At 37.3% G+C, this 27,330-nt stretch overlaps 1 protein-coding gene and 1 non-coding gene across 2 annotated transcripts in view; both read right to left on the reverse strand.

The window, feature by feature from the left end:
* The window catches only part of PRKN (parkin RBR E3 ubiquitin protein ligase), a 4,754,857-nt gene that overhangs the window by 2,425,496 nt on the left and 2,302,031 nt on the right, over positions 1–27,330 (reverse strand). The window lies entirely within an intron of this gene.
* On the reverse strand, positions 1,699–1,770 carry TRNAE-CUC. Its single transcript has one exon. It is a non-coding gene; the product is annotated as a tRNA-Glu (tRNA).

The raw sequence follows: 27,330 nt of genomic DNA on the forward strand, positions 1-27,330 counted from the left end.
TCCTTGTCATGCCTTCTGGTATTATTGATATGATAGTATAGGTTTACAACTTGTTTTATTGCGGTGACGGTGATCTTAGAGTGCTGCGTCCTTGATAGCATGGGAACTTTAGTAGACTTGACCCACTCAGGAATGTTTATGACACTTTGTAAAGAGACAGATCTTTCAGTCTGCCAGAGTAGCTAGGCTTATTAAGACCCGAGATCATTTTATTGAGGAAACATTGAAGTATTTTTAGCCGCTTCCAGTATTTTGAGGTATATGCCAATGTGGGCACTGTTTTCAATGATGAGCCTAATAAAGGATGAATACAGTAAAGGTGTAACTTATTTGGAATTTGAGGAGACACCACAAATGATAAGCTGTGCAAAGCAGAAGGATTTGTGGCAGAATGAGTTATCTGTATGGTAAATGGTACAGATACAAGCATTACCCACATAAACTGTTCTGCATTTCAGAGCACTGAAGGTAACCCCATGTTTAGTGATGTTCTTGCTGGAGATTTTGAATATCAGAATGAGATTTGATAACTACACCCATTTCACAGCCATCATCATCAGACTTTCCTGTGTCTGTGTGTGTGTGTGTGTGTGTGTGTGGGGGGGGGGGGGTATGTGGGTATATGTATCTATTTTTTTCTCTCTCTGCATATATATATATATATATATATATATATATATATATATATATAGACACAAAGAAGCACCAAACAGGTTGTCAGCAACACACTAACAACACTCAGCACATGCAAAGGACCAGACACATTGACCCACATATGAGGATGTGCTAACATGTAACTTACCCAAACCTCAAAGTCCTGTCAAACGCAGACCTCAGAAACACTGCTTGGACACAAATAAGATAACTCCCACCACAACACATAAAACCACATTTCACTGTAGTTAAACTCTCAAGCCCATGAGCCATAACACCACACAATCCAATATTTTGTTCATAGGAGACACCACTGTGAGTCACTGATTTCTCTGTCACCAGGGACGATAAGGAGAAGTTTACAGTTTATTGCCTGTTTGGGACCAAGATTCATCACATCTTGCAAGCACTGAGGTCACTAAACCTCAATTACCTGTATGACTAAGTCATAGTCCATGTGGATGCAAATGACCTAAGATGTGCCTCCCAGGACTATATGAAGAGAGACATGATTGAGCTTTCAGAATATGTGACACAGGCAGGTATGAACCTACCATTGAGCAGCATTCTTCCATCTCCATGGATGATGCCACAATACGAACAGAAAATGATATCCCCTTTGAATTTTTTCCATGTAATTTGTCCTTTGTCATAGCTTAATTGCAAAGTGGTTTGTCACTGTTTCATGACCACTGTAATGCAGTCGATCACTACAGGGTGTATGTTATACATTTTTAAGCACTCTTTAAGCCACGAATGTGGGATACTGCCAAATGCTTTTTTGTAGTCTATCCATACTATATTTAGATTCTTCTCCTTTTTACAGTTTCCCTTAATGAATTTATTTAACAACAAATTATCCTTGGTTCCATATGACTTTCTTTTGTTCATAGGTTCATAGGTTAGTACTAAGCTAAACGCCCTTGTGAGCCATTTTAAGCCTAGCCAATAATCCTTTGTGAGACTCAAACCCTGCACCTTGTGTTTGCAAGGCAAACACCTTAACCATTAGGCCACCCTCCCAACCCAAAAGTTCATTGAAGCTTCCCTGACAGGGAATCGAACCCGGGCCGCGGCGGTGAGAGCGCCGAATCCTAACCACTAGACCACCAGGGACTCCTTTGTTCTATTGCCATGATTGAGTTTTCTTCTAAATAGCTATAAACTCTGTCGGCATCAATTCCAGTGTATAGTTTATGCATTTTCAGAAGGCAAGTTATTGGTTTATACTTTTTAGGATAGCTTGCAGGTTCGCTCTTAAGTAGATGTATTGTTTTTCCTTTTGTTAGCAGGGTCCGTGTCTGTTCAGGGTATGCATATAAATGGTTCTTACTCATGGCTAAATATTCATATAAAGATGTTAATACTTTTAGCCAGAAGTTAGGTACTGTATCTGGGCCAGGGTTTTTCCAATTATAATCTTTTCTTAACTTTGTTTTAATTTCTCTGGCCATTACTTCATCCCGTTTTATATCCTGTACATTTGAACTTCTTATTCTTTCTTTTACTTTTTCTATCCATTTTTCTATACATTCATCATGTTTGTTATGTTTCACAGGATCTTCATAGATATTTCTCCAAATTTCTGTTTTTCTGGTGGTGTTTCAATTTGTTTTGCCTTGTTTCTTACTTCTTTATAAAACTTTTTGGGTCATCAATAAATTGCTTATATTGTACTTTACATTTATAGTTATCTGCATATCTTCTAAGTTTTTCTGCCTGTGCTTATATTTTTAGTCTATAATTTATGATAGTGCACGATAGATCCTGATCCGTTCCAATACTGTGCACTGCTTTTATCACATGTATCTTTCTGAGTATTTGTATTGATCTGTTCTCTCTTCTCTACTCTTCTAACAGTGACACTTCTTGTATTAACTGCCTTATAGTTTTCTCTGTTCGGTACTTCCATGATGACATTTGGTTTCTTCCATTCCTTTCTCTTATTGCATTGTGTTTTGTGGTAAGACTTTATCTGTTATTAATTTAGCTGCAAATTAATATAGCCTATTTATTTCTGTTATATATTGCACAAATTTCTGTTGAAAGATTTAATTATTTTGTTCATTTGTTAATCAGACTTCTAACACTTTGGATTTTATTGACTTATTTTTTCATTGATCTTAATATGTCTATCTCTATTAAATGAAGCAACTGTTGTTACCTTTGCTTTCCATTTGCTGCAGGGATTCTACAGAAAGTTCCTGAACATCTTCCTGTGACATATTCTCCTCAGCTACATCCTGCATCATCTGTTGTTCTTTCATATAGGTCTTCACTTGTCTAACACTACACAACATTGACTGTGTCAGAGTTGACACTTGTCTATCACTACACAACATTGACTGTGTCAGAGTTGTCACTTGTCTATCACTACACAACATTGACTGTGTCAGAGTTGTCACTTGTCTATCACTACACAACACTGACTGTGTCAGAGTTGTCACTTGTCTATCACTGCACAACATTGACTGTGTCAGAGTTGTCACTTGTCTATCACTACACAACATTGACTGTGTCAGAGTTGTCACTTGTCTATCACTACACAACATTGACTGCATCAGAGTTGCCAATGTTTCTTGCTCCTTCTGTTGCTGTGCAGCTCCAGCTGAACGTTTGTACTCATTTCCTAGTGAAGGCTGTAGAGAATCTTCATGTGGCAAGTGATCACATACTTCCTGTTCTACCTGTTTCTCCTTAATTGGTTAGACTCATTGTTCAATCATGCTGTGACATTACCACTGTAGGATTTTCTACACTAAATCTTTCACTTTGCAGGTAATCCATAACTTCAGTTACTATTTCTTTAACGTCTCCATTACTAATCCTCTTTTCTACTTCCCCCTTTGTTTTCTTATTTTTTGTATTGTGAAAGTTTTATATCTGGATGCCTTTGCCTGTATTTCTCTGCAACTATCTTTGGTGATGTTTTTTGTATTGATTTATTTTGCTTTCTCCTTTGCATAAATATTGTGCCATATTAACGTTATTATACTGTCCCGTGTCCACATTTTTTGCTCAGATATCTCTCACTGTTTTTTGTTTTCCTTACTTTGGGGACTAATTGTTCCATCATGATGTGACATAAACTGTGTTAGACTTTCTATACTAAATCCTTCACTGTGAAAGTATTCCATAACTTCAGCTTCTAATTTTTTACTTTTTATTTTACTAATCCTCTGTTTTACATTCCTCCATTGTGATCTTATTTCTTGGTTGTGAAAGTTTCCATACCCGGATACTTTCCCCTATATTTCTCTTCAAATATGTTTGGAGATGCTTTCTGGCATTGATTACTTTGGTTTTCTCCTTTGTATAAATATTCCAGAAAATCAGATCTCTCTTTCTTTCCCATGTCCATGTTTATTTTTCATGCCTTTGAAAAATCTCTACATTTTGTTCTTTATATTTTTGCACTTCCTTGGTTGTTTCTTTTCCCAAACAGCCCAAAGTTTTTGTCTATATATATATATATATATATATATATATATATATATATATATATATATATATATATATATATTTATTTATGTTTTTCATGAATCTTTTTGATCACAAATATGCATTTGAAATTTTTGACAGTTTTTCTTGTGCAAGTATTTTTCTTTCCTCTGATTTATCTCTTAATCTTTTTGAATATCTTCTATCTGGAAATTCTGGGCTTCTTGCATAATAGTAACAATACATACTTTCTTTCTTATCCTCACAGAGCACTCTATTTGTATGGCTCTTTTCTGGTCTGTCAGTTTTTGTGAACTGCTACTTCCTTCTACAATGGGGTAGGGGCATTCTCCTTCTGAACCTGGCCTAACCCCATTGTTGGAATGCTTCTGTGTCTTGAAGATTCTACACTGTCAGTTTTTCCAGTCCTGGAAACAGTGCGCATATGAGCACTGGGCACTTTTTTATCCTGGGACTTGTGTACTCAGTTGTCTTTTTTATTTTTTTAACATACATCTATGCATGATATATGCTATATAAAATACACTGTATACATATCATTCCTAGTAAAGTATAGCTTATTTAAAGAGAAGCTCATTGCTAACCAGTATTCTATGTTTTCCTACATTCCACTATAGGTGATTTTGGTTATTTTATGTATTTCTGGATTCCAACATGTTCTTGGTACACAAATTTGTAAGGAAAGCAATTTCATGCATTTGCAACTCTCTAGAAGGTTACTGGGCTAATGTTTATAAAGCCTAGCCATTCGTGCCCCAGTTTTCATAATTGTCAGTGCCCAAGGACTAGAAAGACTTTGGTGTATGTCTGTGCCTTAGAGGAGCTATGAGCTGCTGCTGTCCATAAAGGCCACAGGTGACAAGCAGGATTGAATTTATGCTTTCCCATCCATTGGTCCAAATGTTACTTAAATAGGCTTAAAGAAGAACTCGGTTTCACATAAATGGGGAGTCTTTTCCAGAGAAAGGGTAATCTCTCAAACGCACACCTGTTCCTCCGACATGTTTGCTTATGTCACAGATGAGGTTTAGATCCTTAGATCGGGTATTTCTTGTGCTGTTTGTTTTGTGAATGTGTAGCATAGCCATCAGAGCTAGATCCTAGAAGGCCTCGTAGGCTAGGTATAGATTGCCCCTCAGTAGTCTATAGGAGACTGAGTACAGGGACAAGGGTTTGAGGTGATCCACACAGGACATGTTATTTATACCTACATTATTTTAATGAATGTCTGTGGCCACAATATGCCTGGCCAAGTACATGCTGAAAAGTGCACTGTACTTGATTATTGGTCTAATGAGGGCTAAGGATTGTGGGACTATGATCTCCTTAGATCTACATAACATGCTATAGCTTATAACTTGCACCACACAGAAGGATTTTCTCACCACCGTGGACACATGGTGATCAAAGTTCAGGTTACTGTTCTCAAGTCCCTTACCACTGGGTCTACTCTTAAGAGAGTGTTATTAATGTTGTAATTTTCAGGGATGGTCATCTTCCCAAAGGGTATAAATATGCATTTTTTGGCACTGACTATTAGGCTATGTTTCTGGCACCAGTTACTTGGCTCTCAGACCCTCCTCAAGGATATTTACATCTTTGGAGGAATCAGTCATTGCACCCAACTTTCAGCCTTGTGCAGATTTGGTCACCCATACACCCTCTATATTTGCTATGACTTCAGAGAAGTGTATTCCAAACAGGAAAGGTCCAATGGCTGAGTCCTGTGGAACACCACTAGTAACATGCCTATTGGTAGAGGTGGATTTCCCAACCCTAAATTCATGCGCCCTATCCATGAGCCATTTGACTAACCATCAGGTTACATTAGGATTGATGTCTAAATTTTTGAGATTGTCTATAATACTTAAGTGAGGTAGTGTGTTGAATGCCTTTACCAGGTTGAGGTATGCAGTATGCCCTTTGTTGCCCATCATCCATGGTTCAAGTGGCCTTCTCAATGTAGTCCACTGGGTTTAGTAGGTGTGACCTACCCTTGACGAAACCAAACTGGGATGGGTCCAGTGTTTGAAGATTTACTATATATTTGTTAGATCCATGATGACTTTTTCCATGGCCTTGTATATAAGACCAAGTTATGGGTCTGTCATTCCCTTGGTCTGTTGATGGGCCACCTTTATGTAGAGGGATGACTGTTGCATTCCTAGGAAAGAAGCCTGTCTGGAAGCTGTGGCTGAAAAGACATTCTAGTGGGCCTGAGGGGGTCATTTTTCAAACTATATAGGAGGAATCCCTGGAATCTTATCAGGGCTCATTGCTGAAGTGTGTTTAGCTCTGGAGAGTGCAATGAGGACCTGTTCTTTAGTAATAGTGGGGGATAAGTGGGGAGTAACTAGTCATCTTCGAGTCATAAGGCATTTGTCTTCTGCTTGTACCTTATTGCTGTTGTGTAACAGTTTTGAGTAAAGTTACTGTCATCTTCTTTTATCTTGGACTTTAGTAACTACTTCAGCCAATTAAACGTTTTCTTCAATGCTTTTCTCTCTGCCCTATAAGGTTGAGAGGTATACCTTCAATTATAACTGAAATGTCATGAAATCACAAGAAATTAATGGCTTTTATTGCATGTGTATTCCTATACACTAGACATTCTTTTTGTTTCTAATTAGAACTAGCCAGTACTTTATACATACATAAATAAATAAACAGACACACATATTCCATGTGAAATTGTAGTTTCATTTATTTTACAAAATAAATAAACAAGCAAGCAAACACACAGGTTCCAGGTGAAGTCATGGTTTTATTTATTTGACTGTTTCATAACTATCCTATCTAGGCATAGATAGTCATTTTTGATATAATGTAACAGGTTTACAGTGAAACAGTGTAAATTGCAAGTAAAAGTAAGTGTGATATTTTGTTGCAAAGAGACAATCTGCTAATGAATCATGACAATGCAAGACATCTGTAATACACACTCATTAGTTTAAAGAACATCATTGCACATAAAACTAAAAAAATAACTAAAAATGGAGAGCTCCTTCTATACTTAACATAGCCACTCTATTAAACAGCCTATTTATATTTATACATTTTACATATGTACATATATACAAATATTTCAGGCGTGAGCAATAATGCCCTTCTTGCCTGCAAAGTTGTAGCTATAGTTTGACCTCATTTCCATTTCTTATATTTTATCAACTATCATCTTGCTTGACTTCCACTTCTGCATTTTGCCACTGTTTGACATTCCGTCAGAAAGTGGTATAATTCTTTATTCTATTTACAATTTTTTGTTTGTGTCTTGCACCGTGGAGCTCAGGTTGTGACTCAAAAGGGTCTGTCAGCCTTCCACTTACATGGTTATCAAGCTGAAATTAATAAGTAAGTAAACAAACAGCTGAATAAATAAATAATGGGAATAAATTAAATGAATTCAAACAGGTTAAGTTTAATTAATGGTACCTTGGAGAGTACACCATGCATCTATTTGTTGTATTCATTACTTATTATCAAAAATCCTAGAAAAATGCATAAAATCTCAGCTACTAAATCCCCTCATGAACAACAACCTCCTAGCTCTCACTCAACATGGATTCTGTCCAGGACATAGCACGACCACAGCTTTACTCTCCTTCACTGATACTGCAAATAAAGCTCTTGATGCACAGTATCACACCCTAAGTTATTACAATATTTAGAAAAACTTGGATGCTCTCTACGTGTATTAACCTGGTTTTCTTCCTACCTAAATGATGGAGAACAATTGGTTAGACGGCAAAACCAACAATCAGAGTATCTGGCAAATAACACAGGAGTTCCACAAGGGTCCATTTTAGGACTACTACTCTTTAATATATTCATTAATGATCTTAATAAAGCCTCCAGACAAAGCATATTAATTCAATATGCAGATGATTCAACTATTTATTATTTTTTTATTTTATTTTACATTTGTTGACTGGGAAAGTCCGACTGGATATATATCCATTTTCAGTGGAGGCACAGGGAGAAAAGCTCCAAATACAGTAATGAAATTTTGAAAACATAGTTAAAAAGGATTTTTGACTATTAAGACTCTACTTAAACTTTAAACATAATTAATATACATATTATTTACAAGTAACAGTCATAGAGAATAACATAACACAGAGAGTTATTACATAGCTAAACAAAAATTCTTTAGGAATAGTTAAAAAAGGGAAATAATCAAAGCAAGAGGAATCCAGTACCAATAGACTTAAAAATGAGAAGCAAAAGGGAGACAATGTCAGTCAGGATTTGAGCATGGACATAGCCATTGTGATTTTAGGAAGGTTTTAGGTTGTTGTTTGAAAAGAGGAGTGGATGTCAGGGATGCTAGTTCTCTTGGAAGTTTGTTCCATGGGATACCAATCGAGTTAGTAAATAGGCAGTCCCCAGACTTGTTAATGGATTTAGGGTAGAGACAAGTACTCTGTTAGCAGATCGTAAGGTTAAAAGATTTTGATAGGGGCTAATAAGGTTTCTGAGTATGGGAGTATTTGAGGGATGATGCAGGATCTTGTGAATGATTATGAGTTGCTGAAAAAGAAACTGACTATGCAGTTCTAACCATCCGAGAAGTTTGAGATTTTTGCAGTGGTGGCAAATCTGGCTATGTTGTTATAAGATGTTGCCAACTTATTTATATTGCTTTTGGAGAGGTTTGTATAGATTGGTGAGGCATAGAGGAGGGTAGAGATTAGGTGAGTTTGGGCAATAGTAATCCTGGATGAAGGTTGGGAGGGTGGCCTAATGGTTAAGGTGTTTGCCTTACAAACACAAGATGCAGGGTTTGAGTCTCACAAGGGATAACTGGCTAGGCTTAAAATGGCTCGCAAGGGCAGTTAGCTTAGTACTAATCTATGAACCTATGAACCTAGGAGTAAAAAAGGATTTAATTTTGTACAGGGAGCCCAGTTTTCTATTAACTGATTTGATAGTTAGATTGATATGAGTGTCAAAATTAAGATTGTGATCAATTGTTACCCCTAAAATTTGGTGGTTGTGTCAGGAGCTATTAATGTACCATTTTTAGAGATGACTGTGAAGTTTATGGTGGGGGATTTCTGAGTGGGAGTGAACAACAGTAATGTAGTTTTTTTAGGGTTAAGGAGGAGACAGTGTTGATGGAACCAGTTTTCTACTAAGGTAAATATTTTTTGGGTTGTGGTTTGAAGTTGGGAGGGCGAGGAGGCGGCACAGATTAAGGTTGAGTCATCAGCATATTGTATACAGGTGGTTTGAGGAAGGGAGGCTGACAGATTGCTAATGAATACAGTAAAGAGGTGTGGTCCCAAAACTGATCCTTGTGGGACTCCTAGAGTAATAGGGAGCAGAGAGGACAGTTCATTGTCCCAGAGGACTGCTTGCTGTCTGTTTTCTAAGTAAGATTGAAACCATTTGACTGTTAGTGTATCTAATGAGAGAGATTTAAGTGTATCTATCAAGAGTTCGTGATTCACCATGTCAAATGCTTTGGAGAGGTCAATAAACATGGCAGAGGATAGGAGATTGTTCTTTCAATTTTTATTTATACAGTCTGTAAAGAATGGGAGAGCTGTGGTGGTGCTATGATGTGGTCTAAAACCGTGATGGCAGTCTACTAGAAGGTGATTTACTGGAAGGTCATCTCATCCTCCAACAATTTTGCTAAACTCTAGATCAAACAAGATGCATTCACATCCATAGAAACCTGGCTGAATGACGTTCAATTAATGCTGAACCCCAAAAAAACTAAATTGTTACTATTTTCATCAAAACCTCCAGCTGTAGAATTCAAGATTTTTTCACATAACAATACAGAAATAGAACAGGTGCTATCTGCAAAACGTTTAGGAATCACTATTTATAACAAACTCTCTTTCGAACAACACATTCTCAATACAGTAAAGAAAATGTATTTCAAACTTGGCAGACTATGCTGACATAAACTGTACCTAGATAAACTAAGATAAAACTAGCAAACACTTTGCTTATCCCATCCCTCTTGTTTGGAAGTCCCATTTTCACCAACCTTCATACATCCCTCAGTAATAAGCTGCAATCTTGCTACTACAAGATAGCAAAATTCGCCTCTAACACGCCAAACCGCTCACACCCCTGAAAGCTATCTCAAACCTGTCCTGGCTTGAATGTCACCACTATCTCTATTATACTCAGCTAACACTTGCCCATAAGCTAATTTTCAAACCTGATAGTTGTCCTGCACTCCAGTCTATCTTAGACACATACACCCCAACTAGAACCCTCCGGTTGTTAGAAAGGACAGTTTTAAATGTAGCTAAACCCATTGACAAAGAGCAGGACAATGCCTATATTCCTACAACATTGCCAAACTATGGAATAGCCTCCCTCATACATTAGTCACCTTGACTCCCTAATAGCCTTTAAAGCTGCACTAAAAACCCACTATTTAAATAATCCCAGCTGCACCTGTGAAATACAGTGTAAGCCCCTTAACTTGACACACTTAACCTACTCAGATCCTACTCTTTAACCCTCTGTTATATTATCTTCTTCCTCCTCTATATGATTGTTTCTCCTATGTACGATATGTGCAGTTTACTAATGATTATAATTACTTTATTGTGACTGAAAGTATGTTGTCTGATAGTTATGTATTAACTATATACCATTACCCCCACCCTATGCTAATGTATGTATATCTCTTTCACTTTGTATTTGTTGTGTACAATATTTGATTACCTGTGGAGCTTTTCTCCCCAGGCCTCCACTGAAAATGGGGTTCTGACCCAGTGGACTTTCCCAGTCAATAAATAAATACACATTAAAATAAACAATTAACTGTTTGTGTACAGATACGTTGTTATATGTATATATAGTTGGTACTCATACAGAACATAAAACACAGTAAGGGGTATTCAGAAAGGAAAAAAGCACAGTGTGTACAGCTAAACTATGCAGTAAGCGTTGAAGTACAGGGCATGTGCAATTCAGAGATATCTGTAGCACAATCATTGTAGTATGAAAATTCAGAAGAGATGGATTATGGAAATACATTCATCAATAAACTGATGTTTTGTCTGCATATATATATATATATATATATATATATATATATATATATATATATATATATATATATATATATATATATATATTCTATATGCAGCATAGACATTTATAAGATGCATGGTAATTATATATTATGTTTATTAAGTTCATAGGTAGATACTAGGCATGTAGTTCAAAATACCACAGACAAGCATGCAATTCAAAATACCATAGAGAAGCATATCCTACTAATCTCAACTACTGTCGAGTGAGTTAAGTTCCATGATCAAGAAGCACCATGCTATGTACCCCATGGGGAATTTATGTTTTCCAGGCTATTCATTCAGAAATTTTGCACTACAGACCATGTGTATTTTTGCTTGACATGCTTAGAAGTTTATTTCATAAGTATAGGATTCCTTAGGATAGAAATGTGTTGTGCCAGCCATTACAGTCTTTGTTGTGGGTGTTCATGGTGGTGTGTGTTTTGCATAGCTGTAAGAGATCAAGCAGGGTGGAATGGGCCATGTACCCTACTGATGGACAGCACTCTGCCTGCTGAAGAATGGCATACAGAGCAAGAAATGCACATTTCAAAAATGCCATTTGAACCCTTGATATAAGGATCACCATGGATAGTAGGCAACAGCAAGGATTGTGGAAGGGTGTCCAGCTCAGCAAACTGTGTGGCCTCAGTGTAAATATCATAATTTGGGGTTTAACAAAAATTGTACATGTTATACCTTAGGTGCCACAATACATCACAGGTAAAGTCATCATTTTCCAGGAGGTGATGTATAAGACAGGTGTTTCCATTCACATGGAAGAGCACCAGCAAGGTACCAGGTGATCAAACATGCAGAAAGCTACAGTCAACAAAAGGTATTATTGGAAGGTGCAATGTGTGTCTTACAGGTTACACCCAGGTTCTGCAAATAAAAGACAACAATGTTAGGCATGGTAGAAGAGGTTATTTTTCAGCTATCTTTCATAAGTACTTCCATCTTACTAATTTCTTGATGTTCTCACATGATGTCTTTGCCCACTGCACATGAGAAGCTGCCTCTATGCTAAATTAGCGTGGAATCTAACTGAGCGTGGAGTATATGTTTGAGATCCAAGCGTCATTACTCCACTATTTTCTTCACTACAGCCCTCACCTGAAGCTGGGTAAGCAGGGTACCCTTCTCGTGGCAGAAAACTGCTCCTTCTTAAGTGCCAGTCTATGACAAAACTGTATGAGTGGGCTCCTGTTTTTTGTAGGCACCGTGTTTGGTAATGCTGTAGGCATTGTACTAGATTCCATTCTGTGGCCCCGAGGCTGGAGCCAGCCACTGGTACTTCACCTCCTAATCAGTCATAGTTTACTCCTATTTATCCTTAGAAGATTCTTATTTTGACCAGCTGAATGCTCCACATAGGGCTGATAAACAATATGCTATGAAAAACAATCTGTTGCATTACTGATGACATATATTTTGGAGTTTGCCCCATAAGGCTGACACTGCCTTCCCATGGCTTTGTGCAGCCAACTGATAGCTTGTCAGGTATAATGCTGCCTTCACCTTGTTTTAATCAGCCTCTAAAAGTAGAAGGGTGTGTGCCCTCCATTGTTTTACTGCTCTGAGCCATACAACTGGACAACTTTGCACCTTCCTAGTGTCCCTAAACTGCTGTAGTACCCTTTTGTAAGCCACCAAATTGCCTGAGGATGTTTATTATCTGTTATTCTCATATGTCCACTGATACTGCGAATGATTTTTGTACTCACACTGGTACTGATGCTGTTGCCAGTGCCACTCTCTTGAATTCAGCCCAATGTGAAAGCAGTGTAAAATGTCCAATTATTCTTCACCTCAATCTTTTTGCTGATTGCTTCCTGCTTGAACTGGGTCTATATTATAACATTGAAAACTACAAAGATCGAATGTTATAATATAAAATCCTAAACATCGAAATCCGCAAACATCGAACAGTTAGAATAGCAATTTTTTTCCCAGGGAAATAAATCGCTATTCCGAGAAACATACACACAACACAAACACACACAAAAAACAGCAATCCACACACATACACTTAAAATCCTACACCTAAACTAAACTTTACATACACTACTAGCTATCCACTTACCTTAACCCACCCCTAACCCTAAGGTCCATCACTATCGCACACTCACCTCACCCGCACCCTAACCCTAGCTCACCCCCCCAACCCTAACCTACACACAACCGCACACTTACCTAACCCGCTCCCTAACCCTAACCTAGACACAATTGCACACTTACCTGAACCCGACCCGTAACGTTCCAAAATATCGAACGCTGAAAACAGCGAAGCCACAGCAACGGCCCACCGAATTCTTTCCCTGGGAAAGAATTCGGTGTCCTGCACCTTTGCTGTTTTCAGCGTTCAACAAAACTGGTTTGATATTATAACATTCAAACTTTATAAAATTCGATGTTATAATATAGACCCCCTGAACTATACATATGTTGTCCGATTTTGAGGTGGGAAGTCCTTGCTTGCCTTCTGTTTGTATATCCAGGAAATACTCCAACTCTTTAATTGCAAATTACTGTCTACATGCCATTACTCTTGGCCAACTGCTGCTGAGCTTGCTTCCTTCTAAGTACCTCTTCCCACCAAATTCTTAGGGATATGGCAACAGTTATCCTGGAAAAAAATGCAGTGCAGTCTGAGTGTGTGCTAACCAGTGCTGTGCTAATATAAGGGTTGATATTCAACTGGGAGAATTTATCAATGATGCCTGGATATGGGACTGCATCAAAGGCCTTTGCTAAATTAAGGTGGGCTGTATGCACATATTTGTTTTAATTTATGGCTCTGGTGACATTTCTGAAGAAGTCTGCCAGGTTTAACAGACATAACCTGTATTTTGACAAAACCAAACTGTTTTGGATCAAGGGTTTTGAGATCACCTATGTCCTTATTTATAGGGTCTATGGTGATTCGTTCCATGACCTTACAGATAAGGCTAGTTAAGCTTATGGGTCTACAGTTTCTATAATTTGAGTCACACTTTTAATACTCTTGTCAAGTGGCATATGCCAAATGGAAAAACAAAACTGTTACTTGTAAAACTAGCAATAAAGGGTCAGTGACACGAATGCTGTTAGAAACAGGTATACTGTCACCTTCATCAAAATACCACCTGAATGCCAGTGTATGAGAGTGTACATGTAGATATGCATCAACACAACACACATATACGTTGTGTGTGTGTGTGTGTGTGTGTGTGTGTGTGTGTGTGTGTGTGTGTGTGTGTGCAGACATACAAATATATGTGGATCTGTAAAGACATAAAGATATACAGGAAATACATTTTAAAGAACCAAATCAATACATATGATACACACATAATGACATATGACACATGCATTTATATTTTTTTAAATTATTATGTATTTCCATCTTGATAAGGGGGTAAGTGGTCTAGTCAACATCACACATGACACATGCATTCATTTATTTAAATTATTATGTATTTCCATCTTGATAAGGAGGTAAGTGGTCTCATCAAAACAGCCATCTGAATCACAAAAGAAGTAAGTTTGAAAAAAGTTATGAGAATTCCAAAATTAACAGTAAAATATACCACTAAAACAACTATGTGCACTGCATACAAAGTTTTAATAAAATACAAATTTTATCAGATATCCAGCATATACAAATATGACAGACATTTAAGAATGCCTTGAACTGCAAGCCAGTCAGTAAAACATAGCAATGCTGTGGGTTTACACTCACATGAATATATTTAACTTAGATTACATATTGCATACATACTTATGCACAAAGATAGGGAAATATAGCAACTATATTTGCCTCACCTTTCAAATGGTAACCAGTGTAACTCTACTGCGTCAAATATTCAGGAAAAGAGTGAAAGATCCAAACATTTTACCGCAATGCAGGGAAGAAAAAGAAAATAAATTCATTTGGATGGAATCAGTGTTATACAGACTGTTACTGTGTGATTCCTGAATGGTGTCAGCTAATGGGAAAATACTTTTAGTACATTAACAAGATTCAGTTTCAAAGTTGTCTGACATGTTTTTTTATTGAAATATTACAAGACTTTTATTCTTCTAGAATCTTAGGACATTTGCAACTCAGTAGGTTTGTTTCCAAGATGCAGATGTTCAAAGCAATGCTGTCCTGTGAAATGAGGGAAACTGTCTTATAAATGTATGTTTGCATGAGTACATGCACTATTAAGCAACACTATTGCTGACCATATGAAAAATGAATACCGGTGAAGGGGAAAAAAGCATGTAGTAGCAAGCCTGAAACAAAAACAAACAAAGGAAAATACAATTGCCTAGTCTGGGATAATCATTTCACTAAGTTTTACAAAAAACAAGTACAAACTAAAGATGCAATTTCAGTGCTGCAAAGGCTGCAGATCTGACTGTGACTACAGTCTTCGGTCTTCTGTCATTCAAATAATCTAATAGCCTAAGAATGGGGGAAAGAAAGAAAATACAAAAGGACAGACTGTAAACTGTTAGCACATAACCATCCCCCTACTGAAGTTTGTGAAATCTGACCTGCAGTATGCTAATAAGCTTCTCTGAAAATCGTGCCTCTTTGTGAACATGTGACTTACATAGCACTAAAATGTAAACAAAGTACTCAGGCAAGCAGCTGATTTCAGAAACGAGATAGTGCCCCTTTAATACTTTTAACCAGAAGTTAGGTACTGCATCTGGACCTGGGGTTTTCCAATTAGAGGCTTTTCTTAACCTTGTTTCAATCTCTCTAGCTGTTACTTCATCCCATTTCATATCCTGTACCTTTAAACTTCTTATTCTTTCTTTTACTTCTATCCATTCAGCATCTTATGTTCCACAGGATCTTCATCGATACCTCTCCAAAATGTATCTATTTCTTTTTTTTTTTTGGCGGTCTTTCAATTTCTTTTACCTTATTTCCCAGTTCTCTATAAAACCTTTTTGGGTCATCAATAAATTGCTTACTTTGCACTTTTCCTTTATATTTATCTTTATATCTTCTAAGTTTTTCGCCAGTGCTGAAATGTTTAGTTTGTTATTTGCAATAGTGCATGACAGATCCTGGTCTGCTCTAATACTGCGCATTGCTTTTATCATATTTATCTTTCTTAGTATTTTTGTTGCTCTATTCCCTTTTCTATAGTCTTCTAACAGTGACACTTCTTGTCTTAGTTGCCTTATACTTTTCTCTATTCGATATTTTCTTGATGGTATTCAGTTTCTCCCCTTCCTTTTCCTCTCTACCCTATGCTGGTGTGGTAGAACTTTATCAGTTATTAATTTAGCTGCACAGTAATATATCCTGTTTACTTCTGTTATATCGCACGGATCTCTATGAACAGTCCTAATTACTGTGATTATTTATTTTATCAGACGTCTAACTTTTCGGGTTTTATTAACCTTCTGCAGTCTGTTTCTTTCATTGACCTTGATATATCTGTCCATGTCTATTAAATCAAGCAATTCTTCTCTTAGCTCATTTTCTTTCAAACTGAGGGCACATCCCTTGTTTTCCATGTCCTGCGGGCATTCTATAGAAAGTTCTATAACATCTTCCTGTGACACAGTTTCATCAGTTTCATCCTGTGCCATCCGTTGCTCTATCATATGGGAACTCACTGGCCTATCACTCCTCAACATTGACTGCATCAGAGTTTCCACAGTTTCCTGTTCCTTCCCTTGCTATCTAGCTTCAAATAAATGTTTATACTGGTTTCCTGTGGAAGGCTCCAAATTATCTTCATATGGCACCTGACCAATTGCTTCATGTTCCACTGGTTTCCCCTTAATTTGGATATCCATTACTCTATCCTGTGGTGGTGCTTTCTGAACTATATTTTCTACACTGAATCTTTCACTTCACAGGTACTCCATAACCTTAGTTTCTATTTTTTAACTTCTCCATTACTAATCTCCTTTTCTACTTTTCCTCTTTGTCTTTTTATTTTTTGTATTGTGAAGTTTTCCATGTCTGGATTCCTTTGTCTGTATTTCTCTTCAAATATCTTTGGTGCTGCTCTTTTTGTATTGGTTAGTTTTGCTTTCGCCTTTGCATAAATATTACACCACATTAAATCTCTTTTTCCCATGTCCATATTTTTTCTTTAGATGTTTCCTGATCTTTTTGTTTCTCCCTGCTTTGGGGACTCACTCCATCCTGCTGTGATGTAACCTGTGTTAGATCTTCTACAGCAAATCCTTCACTTCGCAGGCACTCCATAACTTCAACTTCTATTTTTTTAACTTCTGCTTTACTGATGATCTTTTCTATGTTCCATCATTGTGATATTATTTTTTATTGCGAAATTTTCCATATCCAGATTCCTTTGCCTGTATTTCTCTTCAAATATCTTTGGGGTTGCCTTCTTTACACTGATTAATTTGGCTTTCTCCTTTGTACAAATATTGCACCATCTCAAATCTCTCTTTATTTCCCATATCCATATTTCTTTTTTTATACTTTTCAAATATCTCTTGGTTTTATTTATATTTTCTCACTTCCCCAGATGCTTCTTTTTCCAAACAGGTCAAGGTTTCTTGATCTATATACTGTTTTTCACAAATCTGTTGTATTAATGAATAAAAATTTTAATTTGAAGCTTCTGACAGTTTTTCTTGTGGAAGTAGTTTTCTTTCCTCTAATTTCTCTCAATCTGTTTTGTATATCTTGTGTCTGGAAATTCTGGGCTTTTTGCATAATAGTAACAATACATAATTTCTTTCTTATCCTCAGTAGTCCACATTATCATCTTTATGGCTCTTCTTTGGTCTATCAATTTTTGTGATTTTTGTGGACTGCTACTTCCTTGTACAACAGGGGGACCATCCGCCCCTGGGCCTGGTCTGTTCAGCTGTGGGAGAAATACACTGTAACAGTAGAGCTTGAAGAAGAGGTCATCATGGCAGTAAATCATAACATTTAGATAGAATCCTAAGTAGCATAGAGCTGGGCATTGCAGAGTTACAGGATGTTACATAGCAGAGTTGTACTGAAACCTGTCAGCTTCTAGCTTGCAACGTTTAGTATGCATATGTACAGTATACTCATTCTCTGATACTTGCTTTATCCACTGAAGTCTATCAACTGGTGCACAGTAGAGAAACTAATCCAGGACAGGATACTAGTCTATCACAGCAGACACACACAAACACATATACAAACAGAGATGGACGCATATACACACATGTGCACATGCACATACATCTACACATATGTGCGTGCACGCACGCACACACACACACACACCCACACACATACACACACAGTTACATTTATGCACATACACACATAGGATCATAGGAAGTCACTAGGCTATTGGCCCTGAGGCCCTTATAAGCCTAGCCAAGAGCTTAGCCCAAGCATAGACAAATCAGCACCCGATGCCCCTGTACAGCAGGGACATGGGTATAATCCCAGGGATGTACTTTCTATTTTCCATCCAGTTATCCAGATTGCGCTTAAAAAGGGGTATAGGGTCATAGGAAGTTACTAGGATCATAGGAAGTTACTAGAAACGCATGCACATATGCATACACTTACACATACTTACACACACACACACACACACACACACACAAACAGACATGCATATACACACATACATGTGCATATGCATACTTACACATACATACACACATACACATATGCACATGCTCACACACACACACACACACACACACACACACACACACACACACACACACACACACACACACACACACACACACACATAGACACAGACATGCACATGCACACATGCTCTCAATCACATACAGATACAAACACACGTGCTCACATGCACATACATACAATCATACATACACTTACACATACACACACAAGAGAAAGCCAGTAAGACCACAGTGAAGATGCTCAGACTTTACACAAAAGGCACTTGAGCTTGGAAATAAATAGAAAAGTAAGCAGTGCTAAATCCAGTAACACTGGGCCACCCAGTAGTCCACTTCAGAGGGGGAGTAAGTGTACCCTGAGCTGTTTTCAATCTATGGTGCCTCCTACTCATGAAAACCTGTGTATGTTCAGCATAGAAAAAAATAGCAATTAATCTTCAAAAAAAATTCCATTTATTTTAATGCAGAAAATGCCATCTGAAATGCACAAATGCAGACAATTACTAAAGGTTCTGCAGTTATTTGAATACAATAAGTGGCATTCTTAAAGGAGAATTTAAGATCATGGTCTATCATAATACAAAAAAATTAACAAACAGCATGAAAGACAAGCCTGAACAAAAATGTAATAAATTACTCTGAAGAAAAATGCTTTGGGAATATTAGATATAATTCTACTAACAGAAATCAATGTGTTTTTTTAGCCACACACAATGAAAGCCAAAGGCTTAAACACCAAGCACAGGCATATAGTGCCATCAAAGTTTTACTGTAAAATCAAAGATGAAGCAGGCCTGAGATGAAGAATAACACTGTGATCATCCTCAGAAGTAAAGGACACTGTAATATGTAAGATTATGTGAAATGGACTGTGTGTGCCATGATCTTGTTCTGTTTATATGATGTGCACGCACTGGCAAATTCTTCTGTTTGTATTATGTATTTATTTATTGTTCTTTTATGCAAGTACTGGGATAGCATAACCTCATCATTAATGATAGCATCCAGACAAACTCAGATCATCATTCAGGAATACATCCACTACACAAACGGAGCTGGCATATATCAGTGGCTAAGCTGGTGCAAGACCAGCACTGTCCTTCCCCGAAAAAGAGGATAGCTGGAGGAAAAAATGTCTGTACTTATGACAACTTCAGATATAAGAAAGCCCAGCTGTTTTCATTTACTGTTAAGGTGATCCTCTCCAAAATAAGAATACCCTAGTTTCAGTTAATTAAAACATGTCAACTGATGTTCTTACATTTCATATTTTCATTACGGACCAATTAAAATGCTGTGGTGGTACGGTGGTAGCGTTGTTACCTCACAGCAAGAGGTTCTCCCATTCGATTCTCGGCATGGCTTGGGAGTGCCTTCTGTGTGGTGTCTGCATGTCCTCCCCGCGGTTTGGTAGCGTTCGAAAAACATGCGTGCGTAAATGGGCGTGCCTTCGTTGAAGGTTGGGTGTCGAGATGGCACCTTGGCGATACGTAAAAAAATCAATTGCTAATCATTGTCGCTGTGGCGAATCCTTACTGGGAAAAAGCCGAAAGACAAACAGCATTACGGACTTCTCATTGCAAATTTAGTCAAACTGGTGATCAGAGCTTAGCTCACCTTATAAGAGTCAGCAATGAGCAATGGGCCTGGTCTCTTCTTGACTAAATACTAAACAATAGAAAGAAGAGCCATGCTAGATTATAGCATTACAGGAGAATACTAGGCTAACAACCCTAAACTATTTTTTAAAGCCTAGCCATGCTTCGCAGAAAAATTAGAAAGGTACTTGTGCCATAGGTTATGGAGGGGGGCATGAGTGGTCAAGCATTTACAAGCTCCTCTCTCTCTAATAGAGACACAGGTGCCAGACCAGGGGTAAATTTGCGATGCCCCATACACTGATCCACGTTTCACTTGGATAAGTGCAGAGAAGAACTTTGCATCATATGGATGGGACCATGTTCCAGAGAAGGAGCAGACTTTGAGAAAAATACAAGTACCTCTAGAGCATGTCCTACTTATGTTGCAGGCTAAGTTTAGGCCCCTAGATCTGGCATTTCTGTTGTTGTTTGTTTTGCTATTGTGCAACAATAAGGCTGGATCAGATGATACCTTGAAGGCCAGGCACAGATCACTTCTGAGCAGCCTGCAGGAGACAGAGTATAAAGACAATGCTTTGAGTTGGTCAGCGTAGGACTTCTTTACTATACCATGTATTCCTTTTGTGAGAAACCTCTGAGTCCATTATAGTTGTTGCATGTGCCTGGTCAGGTCCATGCCAAAGGGTGAAATGTACTCTATGACTGGTCTTAGGTTAGCAGAGTACAAAGGAGCAATGACATCTTTGGACCTGAATGCCATAATATTGCTTATATGTTGTGCAACATGGAATGATTTTCTTACTACTGTAGAGATATGATGGTCAAAGGCCAAGTCACTTTCTACAAACATTCCCAAGTCTCTGACTACTGGGTCAACTCTTAGGGGTGTATAATTGATGTAGTAATTTGCAAGGGTGTCTAGCTTACCTTTAAGATACTGTTATGCACTTCTAAGCATTGAGTTTAAGACCATGACTCTGCCAGCAGTTATTAGTTTGTGTCAGGCCTTCTTTGAAATTGTTTATGTCTTGGGAGAATTAAATGACTGTGCCTAATTTGTGATCAGCTAGAGGCCTTTAATATTAGCCTTGACTTCCAAGAAATATATGCCAAACAGGATCAGCCTCAGCACCGAGCACTGAGGGACTCTACTAGTACCTGGCCTTTTTGTGGAGGTAGATTCCCCTATTTTAACTTCTTTGGTCTTATTTGTGAGCCATTTGGCTATCTAATGGGTGACACATGGGTTTATACCTAATTCTGCTTGCTTATCTACAATGCCTGAGTAAGGAATTGTGTTGAATATTTTGGCTGGTCATGTACTGTTTTGCCATTATCCATTGATTTGCTGACCTAAACCTAAACTGAGTTGAATTCAGTATCTAAAGGTTTTTATGTTGTTATTTATCATTCCAAGGATAATTATTTTCATGGGTTTGCATATGAGACTAATCAGGCTTATGGGTCTGTAGTTTCCTGGTTCCATGAATGGCCTGCCCTTATGTACTGTGTAACAGTTGAAGTCCTCCACTTTCTTGGCATGAAACCTGTTTGGAGGCTATGACTGAATAGTACTTCTAGAGGCCCAAAAAGGTTATGCTTAATGTTATTTTGGAGGCATCCTGGAATATTATCAGGTCCCATTGATGCAGTGTTTTTTGCTTTAGAAAGTACATTGAGGACATGTTCCCTAGTGATAGTTTGGAGAGCTATGGCTCAGGGTATTTATAGAGAGGTATCTGGGGGAGAAAGCAGAGTAAAACTGGAGCTAAATTAATCAGCCAGTATGCTTACTATGTCATCAGGCTCAGTAAGGTGGCTCCATTTACAATTAGTTCTCCACATCACTGTGTACTGCCTTTAAGGTTTCTGACATAACTGAAGAATTATTTTTTTCTTTGTTCTTGACCTGGGAGGTGAGTTGTACTTCAAATTTGACTGGGAGCAGTCACTGATTCCCCAAGACAAGAATACTCTTCAGGAAGGTCTAACATAGACAAATACCTGGTGCCAAAGTCATTATAGTACCTTTTGGGAAGTGGCCACCAAGGTTACCTACATCATCAATAAAACACCTCTAAAAGTTGATTCACTAGTCAGGGATCAAGGAACTCATGCACAGAGTAACTCAAAACAGAGAGGAAGGACATAGTAAATAATGCAAAAAAATTAAGAAAGAATTATTAATTTACAAGACAAAGTGCAATTCAACAACGTGGAATGAATATTCAGATATGGATGGATCTGTATTCAGCACAACAGTCAAATGCGGTGATAAAAGCAATAATCCTTAAATGCAGTTTTAAATCAAAAAAATCTTGTAAAAATGTACAAATGTAACAGTATCTCTAGTATATACCAACACATTAAAGTACGTATCCAGCAGTAGAAAGATCAGAATTCAGCAAATCCAAGAGACAGTATCTCTGTTCATGTGTTGTTGTTAAAAACTAATGCACCACTGGCGAACACTAGTGCAATCTACTATGTCTAGCTCTCCCACCACTGGTGAACACTAGTGCAATCTACTATGTCTAGATCTCCAGATCTCACTCAATTCCTCAGACACTTCTCAAGCTTCCTAACCCTTCTGCCCTTTGCCAAAACTGCTTTTTTCTTTACAGTCTGATCATGACTGCGGTTTTCATTGTTTTACATACCTGATGTTGGCATACCATTGGACTTCTTCATACACAGCCTACTGACTCTTTGTTCAGAATATATTTCGGCAATACAGCAAAAGTTCCAAAGTCCATTGACAAAATGATAAATTATTCCTTCATCTAAATTATCCAAAAGTGCAAAAAGCTTTCAACCTCTTCATTATGTTCTGACAATGTCCATTTTTCTGCAAAAGCACAGGGGTTTGATTCCTCACTTGTTTTTTTCCTTACTGCATGACCATGAAAAGAGGAACTTACACCTAAAAGGCTGATGGAGGTAATTAATAGTGGGTTTAGTGAACTTGCAGCAGCTCTGATAATGCACCAATCGTGTATTAAACTGTTAATGTGTTAAGGGAATACATAATTTTGATGACACTCCAGAAGTGTAACAAAACATAACAATATTAGCTTACAACAACATACACGTCATGTGCTAGAAATGTCTGACAACCACAAAATTACTGCACTGCTTAGTTGCAAGAAGAAGCTACTTTACAGAACTAAAGCATTTTCTGCATACATACACGTACTAAGTGTAGCAGAAGTACAGAAATTGTAAGACACTTAATGAACACCTGAATAGTGTTTCACTTAGTTCCTTTCACTGGCAGGAACTGCACAGGTCTTGCTAACATACAATTAACTAATTAATTAATAATTAATTAATTAATATTTACACTGTGCCTTAACTGCACCACTGTTGTTCAGCAACACCATTTCCTAAAACACAGTGAGCAGCACAATACTTGGGATTGCACCCATGAGACTGTGCTTAATACACCAAATACACAGTGTGAGCGTACTGACAGTCTGAGTCTGTATACTGGGATGCTGCGGGTGTGATGCTGTTAAAATGAGAAACAGTCAGTCATGTTAAGCTACAGCTCTGAAGGTAAATATAGCTTTGTCATCCACTTTCTTTTTCTCTCTCTTTATAGTGCCTCTGTCTTACTTTTTTTTTTCAGAAATCAACCGTTTCAGTGTAGACTCTGTGGGAGGAACTGCTTGCAGTGAGTGCTGCTGGGAGGGTCTTAGAAACTGAAATTATAAGCATCTGCACCCTCCTTCCTGTATAATGGGGGCTCCTCTTCCATGTCAGTGTTTAACCCCTCCTGTTAGAAAGGTAAAGGTTGTAATCAAAGAATTATCAGGCTCTTCAACACAAGTGTAATCTAAAGGGGGTAGAAGAAGCTGTTACAAGATAGAGTTTTCATTTATGCTTTTTTCCTCTTCCTATTCTTATGGCATTCAGGTCTGCTGACAGCAGAGCAAAGCTTCATCTGGAAGAGATGTGTAAAATAGATGTGTAAAAATATCGCGCATACCTTTCAACTGTCCAGATTTTCACAGAATGTTCAGATTTTTGCTTTGTATTTTTGGTCTGTTCCTAATAAAATTTGTAGTGTTCTGGCAAACCACTGGAGATAGAAGTCACTAAATATAATGACAGACATTTGTGTTTCAGACTTCATACCCTTCCGAAAATATATGTCAACACAAAACTTGTTATGCTATCAACTTTTTAAGTTTGTAAGAGCAATATTTAAAATCTGTTCCTATTTTAGGCCTTTGTACCCCCATTATGTTTGGCTTTGTCCAGATTTCTTCCACTAAGCAGTTGAGAAGCATGCAGAGAAGGTCCCTTCTTCAGTCAAAGGAACAGGTTTACATTGTGTATTCTTATTGTGCCATACAGACTAGGTTAAGGAAGCTAATTCTTGATTGCTATTTGAATGGTCAAGATAAAAGCACTTCAATACTTGATATATCACCTTCCCTTGGAATTGGGTGTGGAGTGAATGATCATGAAAGGGCAGGCAATGCACAGGGTAAAGGATGATTTCTGGCATATATCAGTTCCTGACATCTTAGGAGATACTTTTCATTCCATGGTTGGGGATGGATTTTCAGTCTGCTATTATCCCTCCCCCATTCAGCCTGGCAGCTGCACCCAAGGTTTTCAACAAATGTCAGACAGAGGCTGAAGCAGCCGGCAAAGGGCATCCATATTTATCCTAATTTAGATAACAACTTGATTCATGCGTAGTCAGAGGACTAGTTGTTTAGTCATTCATGGTTTGTCATCCCCTTACTGGATGCTCTATTCTTTATTTGCTTTCCAACAGCATGAGTATTACTTTTCTGAATGTTCTCAGCTTCAGTGTAATTCATTGTCCCAAGTGTGTAAATTGTTTTGGAAGCCTACCCTAGGTTAGGGCATCTCCTTTAATGTATCAGCTACACACCAAATAGTCCTGTCCTTTTGTTTTTTTTTTGTTTATTTTAGTACTTCTGTTTTAGCTCTGTGCCTCAGATATAGTTATATAGATAATCTATATCTCTTCCATGGAACTTGGTGATCAAATAATATTAGCTAATTAATTTATACTAAATGTATTAATTAATTGAACATGCATTCTTTTCCAGCAGTATTGCATTTGTACAAAACTGTGAACTGTATGTCCTTTTTATATGCTATTACTATGGTTGCTTGACAGTGTTGTCATTTTAAATCAGTCTTACTTTAACTGTATTCTCGTTTTTATCCCTCAAAATAACTTATCTAATTGAATAACTAATTTAGAATGCTGCATTTCTGGATAGATCATAATGATGCTGAAGTCCTCAAAAATGAATTTAACTTAGGGTCTTTAATATATGCACTAACCAACATGTTTCAGGTTAATTGGTATCTTCACTTTTTTTGTAATGACTGTATCCTAAGGTATTTCCAATATATATGCAAAACACATGAATAACATTTGTATATAGAAAACAAGGTGAAAAGCTAAAGAAATAGTATAATCTAAACAATAAATAATGAAACATGTCAATAAAAATTGCAACATTTCCTTTTCCTTTCACCTTTAGAGCTTTTCGACTTAACATTTAGATGAGTTATTGTGACACAGTGTCTTAATAAGTTTGTTACAGTGCAGTCACTCCTGCCTGTCAAGTCAGAAAGCAATGAATTTTAATAGGATTTCTGCAAGAGGAGGCCCCAAAAGAGAGCTGTTATCATGCATTTCTCTGCCAGTAGCCCTTCTTGAGCTGTTCTGTAGTATGCACTGTTGACCCTGCAGGTAATCAGTTTATTCCAAAACACTAGATATTTTTCTACAAGAGGCCATTTAAAAGTATACATGGGGAATATGCTGATAACCTTTTAAGCTACCAAGCAGAGATAAACTCCAGACAGTCAGCATGACAAATACTTTATTTAGGTTTATCAATAAGTGCCCAGAAAAGCAAAATAATATATATTTATGTTTGTTAACTCTTGGAAATCATTCAAGTTATCTGCACAGGGATGTCTGTTTTGCTATGCTACCTTCAGGGTAGCACTAAATGTAGAGTTAAATACAGATGAAACCTTAAAAGAGATGAATAACTTTTTTTTTTTTTTACAGAACATTTCATCCATTTAACAGTACTGACTAATCAAAGTGGATTAAAAAAAATGAGAAAGAAATGGGGAAGTGCCATGACACAAATTAGCAGGTGAAAAGAAAAGTGGAAGAAGAAAAAAAGGCAATTACGAGAAAAAAATGTAGGTGAAATAAATATGAAAACAGAAAATGGAAGACCACAGGGAAGCTGTAAGGTAGCCAGTCATTTGCAAAATAAGAAAGAGAAAGTACATAAATAATGCAGCAGCAGATGAAAGGCAGAAATGATATGAGAATTATGGGTTGTGAAACAATTAAGTAGGAAGGTGGCATCAGAGACACAATCTGTAATTAGGCATCTTTGGGAAAGAAAAGTATTTCTTTTTAAAGGTTTGAGAACACTTCATTTTTAGTGGAGTGGTAAATCATGTCATAAATGTAGCCCATTAAGTGGTAGAAACATCCATCAAAAGCATATGAAATCTAGCATGAAACTTGTCAGGTTTTTATGATTCTGGAATTAGGGAATATTTAGCTGGAAAAGAGCCATGGCTGTATTCATCTCTAGATCTCATGATGACAAAGGTCTCACAAAAATGAAACTATCAAGCCAACTAACCCACTAGTATAAATAAGGGTGTACACAATGAAAACCAAGCCACTGAGACCTGAAAACAAATGAAAGAGACCAAGGGAGAGCATGATTAAAAATGTCTGGAAAAACTTTAGCGACTAAATAATTAAAGAGATATAAATGTGTCAGATTTCTTGGACACTTCAGTAAAGAATGCACCTGTGTGTGACAAGGCCATTGTTTATTTTAGCTTTAGTTAATTAGTACAGTGGCTAATGAATAATTCTTCTTGTTTTTATTATTATATAGTTG

The sequence above is a fragment of the Protopterus annectens genome, chromosome 1.part0 (genome assembly GCF_019279795.1).
Source record: "Protopterus annectens isolate FY-2018-M chromosome 1.part0, PAN1.0, whole genome shotgun sequence".
Taxonomy (NCBI): Eukaryota; Metazoa; Chordata; order Ceratodontiformes; family Protopteridae; genus Protopterus; species Protopterus annectens.